We start from the raw sequence: 12268 nt of genomic DNA, 5'->3' as shown, positions 1-12268 counted from the left end.
GAAATGGTGGTGATCATCTTCTGTCCCTTTGGGATTTGATTCCTTTTTGCTTAGTATCTGATGATACGCTTTTAATGAGCTTTTCTTAAACTTTGCAGTAAGCCTTTTGGAGTTTTGACCAACCAGTTCTCCATCAAAAGCTATCCCTATATATTAATAAATAATCAGATTTATTAACACTGGAAGAATAAGCATATGTACAGTATAAACCGAATTATTTAGGATGGGGAGTAAATTCTTGCTTGCTACGTGAAGTTGTCCTTGGAGAGCAAAGTGCCCCGGGTGGGGAATGAAGATGGGGGTGCCTGACAGACCCTTGTTGACAGCACCGCTGCCTCAGCCGGCTCCAGCAGCGGGTCGGGTGAGTTTACAGACCCCGAGCTCATCGGCAGGCTGGACTTGATTTCTTGCCCGAACTCCCCGAAGTGCCCGCACAGCGGCGGGAGGTCCCGGGGGTCCGGCAGGTGCCCGGCCCGGGGGTAGCGGCGGAGGAGCCGAGCCCTCCCGTCCCTCCTCCCCAGCACTTACCGGGCATGGGTGCTCGGGTCCTGCGGTCACGGCCTCGGCCCCATCTCCTCCCGGTCCCCCTGGCTCGGTCGCAGGCGGCGGCTGCCCGTGTGTCCACCGCGTGTCCGCCGCAGCCCCGCTGTGCAGGGGCCGGGGGCAGCCCCTCCCCGGCCCGCCCCTCGGCTCACGGACCGCACACGGGGGAGACGGGAAACACGAGTTAACATGGAGACATCTGCGGTTCCCATCAGAAGAAACGAACGGGACGTGTTCGGAAGAAGTTCCAGCCCCACCCGGGCTCCCCGTGCCGGGCACTGGCACAGCCGGGGAGGCAGGTGTGGGAACAGGCGGAGAAGTAGTTGTTGTACCATAGAAATCTTCTGTCAGCCCTAAAAAAACCTGTGCGACATTGGCTATATGAGAAAACTTCAAAAACTACAGTTATGCTCAGAAAAAACTTTGGTATTAGTAGCTTAATTCTGAAAATCCAGGTAGGCAAGAAATCAGCATGCACTTGTTTCAGACCTCTAACAAAATGCATAAGCACAAGGGAACACAAACTCTACTTAGGCAATTGCGATTACAGTTTTTCCTATTTGTATTTATAAATGTAATGGTATTTTATCTCTTGTGTGTGTAATAAATATAACCAAGCAGATCTTAACTAACAAAATTACTCGTGCATAGTTCAGAAGCAAAATTATCCACCTTCACTACTTCTTGCCTGCTGATGCTTGCTTCTTTCTCAGACAGTATGAGAAGCATCTATACCTTAAATGTAACAATTTTGTATTACACATACTTGTTCTGTTCACAACTATTGCATGCATTTGTATAGTGCCATTTAATCTAAAAGCCAAAGAAATGCATAGGAATTAAACCGTTAGGATCCTAATGAAATGTCATCTCTTTCTGTGGAATCCTTGAATTCTTTTAATTGTATTTAAAATGTCTTGCTGCAGATGTTGTGTGGTTAGCTTTTTCTATTAATTATTGAGTCCTCGACAAGTAAGAAAGTATTGGATCATTTTTACTCTAAAGAGGAAAAGCTTGATATATTCCAGTTTTAGTCTTTTAACACAGTTAACTATTAAATAAACATTGCATGGCCAATGCTTTTGCTATTCTTACTTCTACACTGAATTAATAGTAATATTGAAGTACAGATTTTTTTTGCTCAGCAGTTTGCACTTGTCGGGAAAATTTCCATAAGCAAGTTTGAGACAACTGGAAGTATTGGAGTTGTGTGGCAAGTCCCACAGCTGTCTGCTTTCTGTTACAGTCTCCCTTGAGCTTGCTTTTATGTCTGTGTGAGGAGTGGTAAAGTTGCTTTGAACACCTGAATGCTTTACAGAACACTATTGAACTGTTAAAATGATCCCAGCCAGATGCGCTGTCTTCCCTATGAGCTGTGCTGCTTGTGTAGAGGGGTGTGAAGTGTGTACGTCTGGGAAGCAATAACCATCTGCTGATTCAGCTCTTGTTTAAGCGAGTCAGTGCATGGGATGAGGTGAGCTTGGAGGAGCAGAATTCATGGCAAAGGGGCTAAGCAGGGAGTTTAATTTTGATTCTGTGCTGTACCACAAACCTCCTGGTCTCTAGTCTTTCTGTGCTGAGCTCTGGCTCCAGCTGGAAATCAAAATAAATACAGCATGTGAGGAACCAATTATACTCTCCTTTTCCTCTAGTAACTAACCTCCTTCCTAGCCCTCACGCTTTACAAGTTCCATGTTTCATCCTGTATGTTACCACACTTGAAGGAACTAAAATTAATTAATATAAACAAAACATGTAAATACTACTTGCCACATGTCTGCTGCCAGCACGTAGTATAAAAGACCCAGGAGCAGCAGACGAAGGATGTTTCTCTGCATCCACTGTGTCTGATTGCAGTCCTGACTGCTTCCAGCCAGAAGCTGGTATGATTTCCTTTATTGTTTTAAAAGCCCAGCTCAAAGTTCAAATATAAGACAATGCTGATCTGCCCACGTTCACATACTGTAACTTCAGTGTTGTATCAGAGAGAATTCTGGAATAGACTGCCTGCCTAAGTTTGGGCGTTTTAACAAGTCTGTTAATTTCAAGCATATAGTATTGCATTAATAAATAAGTATTCTGCACATTCCAGCCTTGACCAGGATTGATTCACACTTACCTAGTTAAGGGGTTTGGATTCCTACCTTGACATTTCATCTTAGCCCAGTAAAACCCCTGGCAGTGCAGCTAACCTGGGTGTTCTTCGGGGAGACGCAGGCACAATGCTCTCTGGACTTTCCGCCCGACTGTATCTGTGCCATCAGTTTCCTTCTGGCACAGACCCGTTCAATGGAGCCTTGAGCATAGGAAAAACTGCTACAGCTTGCACAGTGTGCTGTACAAGACAAGAGTTCTTCCATGCTTTGATACCCATCTTTCGCTGGGTATTTCAAGTCCCTGACAGACATGAACACACAATGCATTTGCTTTCTCCTTAGAGCCTTCTTACAAATCTTGGCAGTGTTATAGTATACCTATTGATATTAAAGTATACATAGGTGAAGTCTTTGTAGCAGCACTTCCACTGGCTCAGAATGTTTGTCTTTTTTTAACCTTTTCTCTGGTACGCTCCAACTGTTGGTGTTGCCTAAGAATGACATTTAAGCAAGCTGTAGCACCACCTCCTGTCCAAAATCGGGCATTGGCGTGAATCAATAGAGCTAACCAAAAAGCTCTCTTAAAGGTGACTTATTTTTTTTTTACTCTATGAAACAGAATGCAGAAAATGTGAACTTTTATTCTCTTCATTTTACTTTTTTTTCCTGTGTTTAACAATAAGAATTTCAGAAATACCAAGTCTGCTTTTACTGGAACATGTTCTCATGGTTGTGGTTTGTTTGTTTTGTTCTGTTTGCTTTTGCTAGTGCAAATTGCATTAAGTTAGCAGCTGTTGCTCTTTTAAGAAAAAATACTACAAAATATTCCTTTAAAATTACTTTTATTATTAAGCTCCAAGTTCACAGATGATGTGCACAAGGCCTGTAGAGATTTTTGCAGAGAAAATGACTTGCAAAGCTTTGGCTTGCCTGGCTTTGAAGTTTTTTGGGGGCAATATCTGACTTTTTGTTCTGGTTTTGTACACCACCTAGCCCTGGTAATAGTAATCTCAACTTTGTAACTTTGACAAGGCCTTGCAAGATTACTTATGTACACATGCAAAATGAGCTGTTCACACAGCTGTAGTGACGAACAACCGATGTTGCTCTAAAGCAAGGCTGGCTTTATTTTCGGCAATATTTCCTAACTCTCACTCCCTCTGGAACAGCTAATGGATTTAGGCCAGAGATAATGTAAATAAGATGTGATTACTCTAAGACAAATGGGGAGGGATTGCTGAGCAGGCAGATGAATCTGTAGACAGATATGTATCTTAAGATTTGGCCAAAGCACAAAATCATATATATGGTATTGCAATGACGCCATATGTAATATAGCCATAATTGGTACAGCCTTATGGGATGCAAATTTTTAACCGAGATCAAAATTTGATGTTTGATGATTGTTTTTGGGATACTATAAATCTAGAATAAGATACTGGTACTTATTTGCTTTAACTTACAGTTGTTTTTGCAGGCGCTTATGCCTAAAACTGCTCCACGTATAGCAACACCAGATTTACAGATGTCATCTCAAGTGTTTTTATTAAACAAACGAACACAACAAAGTGCCAAAAGCCTGGGTAGGATGGTGGTAAGATCTTGAGGGTCAAGTATGTAAGAAAAAAGAATTTAAATCCCCAAACCTGAGTGTAGAGAAAAAAGAATAATAGACCCTTCATCTAATTAAGTACTTATTTCATCTACATAAGTGGTCCCTTTCTCTTTGCAAAGCAAAGACTGCTTGTGCAACAAATAATAAGGAATACCTGATCCATTCACATAATATGTCTAGTATGGGTAGTGTCTAGTGTGCATCAAAAATACATAATGACCTCTCCTAAATACCCCTAATGCAACAGTATTTGGCTCCAAATACATTTAATTCCAAGTGATATTGATCAATTTTGGCCTGTGCATGAATCCTCAATACAAAGGGTTAGAAATTAAATCAGGTATAGCACAAATAGCAAGTGTCACATGGGCAACATCACAGCAGCTCTGTGAACTGTTCAATTGACAACAAAAGCAAACAAAGAAAGACCAAACTGAAACCCACAACCCCCCAAAACAAATAGGGTTCATCCTAAGTAAAATCGGTTCACAAATCTGGGTTAGAGCCTGGCCAGAAAGGGCCAAAATAAGCTGATGTGGGCCAGCTTCATGTAGTAGTCACTAGAACTGTGCTGCACCAAGAATGCTGCACACTGTTCATGCTGTTAGCTCCTCACTTAAAATACATGTGAAAATGTTCTGGGAAATGCAAGAAATATGAGAAGGATGAAAGTAAATCTTTCAAGCTAAGAAGAGTCAGAGTCATTCCCACAGATATTTTTGCCTTGTTTTACTCGGAAAGGTGGCATCTCAATGATAGAAAGCAATGTATTTTTTGTGCTTGTGTTTTTTGTTTGGTTTTGGTTTTGTTTTTTTTTTTGTGGTTTGTTTTTTTGGGTTGTTTTTGTTTTTTTGCTAGGAGCTAAGTAAACCATTTCTGTCCCTTCCCCAGCCTGGGGCTTATACGCTACATTCTGTGCTTGGAAATGCTAACCTGAAGGACACTTGCCTACCATTAGCCAGCTCACATAAAACTTTGCTTGTACATATGGAGAAATACACTGTTTTTTAGGACTTTAGTTGATACCTTTTTCTTGTACCCCTCAAAGAGGAAAATCTCTGAGAATCTATTTGTTTGTTTGGCAACCATGAGTTGAAGAATGGGAGAGAGTTAAAAAAGATTTTCTTTAGATTCCTGAGACAGATGAGTCAGTATGTCCACAAGCAAAGGTTACATAAACTAAGAGATTAGAACAAGACTTAGTTGCATAAACAGCGTTACTGCATTTCAATCTGTCACAGAGTCAGCCCAGCAGATTATTGCAGGCAGAGTTAGCCCGGGCTTTGCAATGCATCTCACTTCAAACAGCATTCTTCTCTTGCTGTGAGGCTGCTCGGAAATCTGTATGTGCTACTTTATAGGTCTTATTTTTGCAAGCCTTATTTAACACACAGCGCTGTTGCTCTCAGCATGTGTCTAATTTGGAATGTCATCCTGGTACACTGGCTGCATAATAGTTTTGTCTCTGTTTCATTTAACCAAGAGTCATGTCTCTTACAACAGTGACCTGATACAGGCAGCCACAGGGACTAGATCCAAATCCTCTTCAAATCTTCCATCTTTCCTGAAGCCCCTGTCCTGTGTCCCGTCACGCTCGCTCACTAGGACATCTGGGATGAGCCACTCGGCTCACCTGGGAGAAGCCAGGGGAACCAGTACAGGACGGCTCCAGCTGCGTGGGGCGGAAATGGGAATGGGTATGATGGTGCCCAGGCATATTGTCCAGGGAAAGGGGGGCAGGATGAGGGGTGTTGAGTGGGCTGGAATCAATCCACAGGCCATTGGGCCAACAGGCAACTACATTATGATGCCTATAGGCTAAATTATTTGACAATATTCCAGGTCATATGAGAAAATAAAGCCTTTCTTGGAGCTGTAGAGCTATGTTTCTTCAAAGTGCATCAGGGTCCGAAGTTACGCTCCCAAGTTACAGTGCTCTCCTCCTGTACAGTCTTTTCCTTGGTGCTTTCCCCAGCTTCTCACTAATACCATTTCCTTATTTTACATCTGGGAATTGAGGCATCAAAATTCAAGACTTTCTTTAGATGCTTGACTCTCATTAAATAGAGCTGTCTCTATGAGCAGGCTTTGTTTACAACACTGAGCCCCGGGCACCAGCTGAGGTCTAGGATAGACTCCAATACTTCTGTTTCTGTTTGTTGTCTAAAGGCCAAATAATTTATTTGAATCGCACCATTTGCAAAAGTAAACTAAAGGGGTTTAGTACATAGATGAATGTATTTTTGAAAAGAGTTTAAATCCAAATTTGCAAGGATGGCTTGGTGGACAAGTCACGTAGGACAGAAATACCGATGACTTCTATAAGTCTAATATTTTGTACACATAGTCCTGCTGGTCTATGTCGTGCTGGCTTGTCTCTTTTCCAATTGAGAGTAATGGAACAGATGGAAGTCTAGCACTGAAATGCAGAGCGAAGCTAAACATGTGATTAAACTCTCAAAAAGGCCAAAGCCCTTATTGCATGTAAGGCAGCTTAAAGCTATCCCCAAACTGGCTTGAAGGGTAATTTTTTTGTGCAATTATCTATTTGCTACTGGATATTAAGCAACTGTAGAGAACAGGGGAGACATTGTGGTGGTTGCACATGGAGAAAATGAGAGCTGGGAAAAGGAGAAGTGAGAGCAGAGTGCCCATGTCATGGTCCCTTGATTTGAGATTTAAGGTTTAATGTCCTGAAATCCTCTGTTTATAGCAAAATATGCTTAAAAGAGGGATCTTGTCTGCATTCTCCATAATCAGCTGTTGTTCTATTCATTTGATAAACAAACAAAAAAATAGTGCTGTGTAGAGATTTGCTAAATCTTCAAAATAGATGAGGTTGCTTACATCAGCAGGCTGCCTTGCCAACTGCCACTGCAAAGGAACTGCTCTGCTCTGTTGAGAAAGCTGCTCTTGAATCCAAGATGAAAAAGGAAGGAGATGACATGGCTCAAATACACCAGTTTTCACAGTACTAAAAAGCCTGACAGCTTTCAAAAAGATTAATCCCACAAAGAAGAGTGCTACAAGCTTGTAAGTGGTTTTTGGACAGTTCGTAGGTATGTCTTAGATCCAACATAGGGCCGAAAGTTGACTTTGTGCGGTTCAATTGGATTGGTGCGGAAAGCTAACCCAAGTGAATTTCCGCAGGTGTTGACTGCCGTGCAATTAGCGGTGAGAAGGATGCCCGAGCTGCAGCAGCAGGAGGGATGCAGTCCGTAACCTGGGGGTGCCCACGGCACCAAACCTGCTGTCCCGAGACCGCCCCGCTCCCACCGCGGTGCGGGCGGTGCCACTTTCCCGCGCCGCCCTGCCCGCCGCGGGACACGGGGGAGGCGGGGCCTGGTGCCACGCTCGGACGGGATTGGCTCGTACGCGGATGGGCGGGTACATAACGCCACAGGTGCGCGGTGGGCGCTGAGGCGGGCGGGTGGGGCTGCCCGCACACCGGCGGAGGGCGCGGCTGGAGCGGGAGGGGCGAGGTGGTTCGGGAAGGGGGAAGGCGAGGGGCAGCCAGCCCGCGGGCGGCACGGGAGGTGTCGGATGCCGCGCCACCCGCCACACCGCGGCCCCGGGCCGGGGAGGGGTCCCAGCGGCGTTTGGGGCGGGAAACACGCGAGTAGCCGTGAAGGAAGGGAGCCCCGGGCTGAGCGCTGCGCGAGACTCAGGTGCGGGCGGCGGGGCTGAGGGTGAAGCCCGCAGTGGGCAGCGGCTGGGAGGGGACAGCGCGGGGTCGGGACGGGGAACGCGGGAGCGGCGCGGGGCGGGGCTGCGGTACCTCCGGGAGGAGGGGAGGGGACAGCACCGCGGCTTCGGCGGGAAAGGCTGAGGTACCGCGGGCAGGGGATGACCCTGGGGGGTCCAGGTGGAAGCGCTGAGGTACCGCGGGCAGGGGATGACCCTGGGGGGTCCAGGTGGAAGCGCTGAGGTGCCGCGGGGGGGCTCTTTCCCGGGAAATGCCGAAGTGCCTCGGCGAGGGGCTGGCGCTGAGCGGGCTTCAGGGGCTACGGCTGAGTTACCTCAGGGAGGGGACAGGGTCAGGGGAGGCTTCGGTAGGAATGAATGGCTGAGGTAGGTCGGGGAGGGGTTGGCAGTAAGGTGTGGTTTCAAAGAGAAGTGCTGAGGTACCTTGATGAAGGGATGCTGGGGTAGGAACTTTGAAGCCCTTCAGATGGGTCAGGAGAGTGTTTACAGCAGAAAATTCTGCAGTAATGCGTCCCAGTAAAGAGGGGGAGAGTGGCAGAACTTTGGATCAGGCCTGCTAGGATGCCTGAAGGTCTGGGGACAAGGAAGTTGAGGTTGTTAGTCCTTTACTAACAATTTACTTCTCTCTCGCTCTTGCAGGGCTTGATTGAATGGAGAAGCAAGTGGACAAGACGTTCCCATGCCACAACACAGATAAAATTTACTACTCTGAGCTTTAGACACCTGGAGAACCATTCCCATTTTGCTTTTAGGCAGCCTCTACTTATACACTTCTCCCAAGCAGAACACAAGTTGCCAATAAAAGCCATATTAAACCCCAGGGTGTACACTGCACAGCTTTCAAGCCCAGCTCTGCGTTAGCTCACACCTACAATTTTGCGCCACATAAACAAACTTGGCAGTGGTTGTTGCAGTGTTTGGCTTTGGTGAGGACAGTGTGTGTTTGTCAGCAGCCAGTGTAGAGTGGAATCTGAAGGAGAAAGTGATGTTTTCTATGGCAGAACTCATTGATTTTGGAATGTTATTGTGGAAGTCGTCATACAGATGTTTGGTGTTGGTGTATTACTGCAGGATGAGTGGATTTGTGAAGACTTGTCTGGGAGATGCAGTAGAGAGTGCAGTTAAGAGTGAAAGGAAGAGATGTGGAGAGTTTGTAGGTAGGTTTTGGATGGTTACCAGTTGACGAGTTGGATGTTTGCAGGTTAGGTGTAGGATAGAGGGTGAAGCTGACTTTGCCTGGGCAGTGCACTTGGATGGTGTGGAAAGCTGATGTGAAACGGGCTTCTGCAAGTTACCCTGAAACTCAAGATCCAGCTGGCAGCTCCAGACATTTCCCGCTGCCTGGCAGGGCTCGAGGGGATATGTGCAAAGCTGCAGCATTACCAGAGCCCACTGGAGTGACGCACCGTGAGCCTGAACCTCTGCAAATACCAAACAACAGGTAAGGACCATGGAGATTTGTATTGAGCGATAATAAGATAATAACTCTAACACATTAAATTGGGGTTCAGCCTAAGAATGGCATATGAGGGAGCTCTGCTGTAGTCTGACTGTAGTGGCCTGGAGTTGGTGTAGCTCAGTCTTCCATGTGTTTCTCTTGAGGTGGAGCAGCTTGCAAAGGAAAAAGCAAGGAAGAGGAGGAAGGTGGTGAAGCTATGAGTGATCAAGAAAGAGGATTGGAGTGCATCTGCGAGTCGAGAAGGATCAAGAAAGAAGACGATGGTAGTGAAGCTGCGAGTCAAGAGTGATGAGGAAGATGGGCAGTCAGGGATGAGGAGAATGTCCCCCTGGGCACAGGGAGTTCCCTGTAATCAGGGCTACTCCCTCCCCCCACCTAGAAACTGTGTCCAGGGGCCCAGATGTCCCCGGACAGAGCTGCATCTGACAGCATGAGCCAGGTCTTCAGCATCACCTATGGGTAAACTGGGAGCAGGGGCTGTTGGCTGGGTTTTGGGGGGTAGGAGAGGTGTGCTGGGGACCCAGAATTTTGGGCGACTCAGGGCTGAGGGTGGGAGTGGTCTCTTGGGATGTGTCCATCTGTCCTCCAGCCCATGGAAAGGAGCAGCTAAAGGTGGGGAAAGAGGATCCTGCCTGGGCGAGGGCCAGGCTTGCACTTTGAGGAAATGACAATAGAGGTGGGTTGTGATTCTGAGGATTATTGGGAAACAGATACATAAATGCTACTTTCTGGGTCTAGTTCTTAGCCTGTTGGTACTGACAAGTCTTAGAATTTGAGAAAAGCTAATTTTGTAAAATAACTCCTGTACATGAGACAATGGCCTACAGTTGCAGATATTTTCAATAAGTTAAGCATTTATATATAAATTACATTGCTTTCTTAAGTAGAACATTAACATGTGATCAAATGGATTCTATCTGTAAATTATCTTTGAATTACAGCTGTTGTACGCTTATCTAAAATTTTAACCTGAAGTTTTTGTGATATTGCTTATCTGACAGTTGCTTTCTCTTTAAAATTCTGTGTTAGAAATAATTGTGCTTCTTACATCAAATGGAAGGTGATGGTCAGTTTTGTGTTTTCAGACAGTCTCAGATACATTTCACTCAAGTACACATGAAAACACTTGCAATGCTAACTCTTATAGTGTGCTGACTGGAATTATTCTTGGTATTGGAGCATAAGCAAAAACTGAAAACCTGGGACTGCATATAGAATGCCAATTTTCAGGAAGGGGCTAGCAGTATCTAGAGTGGAGAATTTATGACTGGTTATATGTCTCGTAAAAGTTAAGTTTGGCTGTAGTGCATTAGTTATTATCTTGGAGGCACTCTCAGACTGTCTTGAAGTGGTGTTTTTCTTCAGAAACACTCCAAAATGCTTTACAATGGAGATATCCAAGACCTAATCCAAATTGACTGTGGCAGATGACATTCAGGCAAATGAGCAGTGTTATCCACGAGACAGCATAGTGTTCCTGGAGGGCTGCATTATTGTTGTGGACTAGAATATATTCCAGAAATGCATTAAGCTAAAATGGGCCTGGTTACAGGCGCAGTTTCACTGGCTTAAGTGGCTTTGAATCAACAGACTTCTGGGGTTTGCATACAGAGCCCCCGGACAGAGATAAATGAACAAATTGCAGGCAGCGTTTTTGTGAGTCAGCTCAGAAAGGCGCCTCCAGCAGGTCACTGTCCCACCGGGGATGCTTGAACTTGCTGCTCCAATGGACCGGCCTGCAGATCTGACCGATCTAACCGCTCGGCCCGGTGGTGCCCTTGTTCAGCAGGCAAGCAGTGCTGAGCGCCTGCTCTCACAGGAGGTGACTCAGAGTCACGGGGCTGGTGGCTTGCTTTCTTCTGATCTTCAAGTACCCAAATCAGTAAATAGTAGTTTTGAAATCCCTTTTCCACAGCTGGATAGAGGACTTTATTTTCATGAGTTTAAACACATTGTCACATGCTTAAACCCTGGGTGGAATTCTCAGGGAAGCGTAAGTGCTAGACAGGCTGAGCAACAGTGGCACAACTGTTCTGCAAAAATCCTGTTGAAAAAGTGTTTCCTTTCTCCACAAAAGAAAGTCACCAACATTGTCTGGAATCAGTCTAGTGTATCTGAAGACACAGTAGGGTATTGATTTCTCAGTTTCCTCTAATTGTCAGCTTTGTTGAGAGATACTGAATAAATTATCAAAATTTGAATTTGAGACATCTTCATATGTTGTTTTCATTAAATGTAAAACAAATAAGCTGTATGCTCATCACATTGTTATGGATACCCAGCCATGCAACCTGTTAAAGTAGAAGTTGCTCACCAGTATCTTTCAGTAAGCACATTTCAATGCTTTTAATTGAAATAGCCAACCTTCCTGAACATGCCATACCTAAGATGAGAGCTACACAACTTCCTCCTGTAGAGGGTTTAAAGAAAAAGAGACATGCAATATTATCCAGTCATTGTATCCTTCATATGTTCTTGAGACACCATTTGGGCAGCTTAAGTTTTGAAGATGCCTTTGACTGGAAGGGTCACACAGTGAGTTGTTCCGGAGCTGGTCACTGGCAACCACAGAACAATGTTGGAATAGCTGCAAATACCAGGGCAGTGTCTCAGAAGCCAAAGGTCTTTTGCTGGGATAAGAAAGGAAGCAAAATGCTGGAGAGGTGTCCTCTCCCTGCATCACCAGAGCATTCCTATACCACTGGGGAGAGTCCCGGGCACGATCCCAGGCTGCCAGCAGCGCTGGTAAGAGTGCGCTGGAATGGACAGGTTTGGGGAACTGCTGTTTCCGGCCTTGTAGGGAAGATACGCAAGGTCAGCACAAACAGCCCCTTCAAGTGCCTGCTCTGC

The sequence above is a fragment of the Nesoenas mayeri genome (assembly GCF_963082525.1).
Source record: "Nesoenas mayeri genome assembly, chromosome: 7".
NCBI lineage: Eukaryota > Metazoa > Chordata > Aves > Columbiformes > Columbidae > Nesoenas > Nesoenas mayeri.
This window is presented reverse-complemented; position numbering follows the sequence as displayed.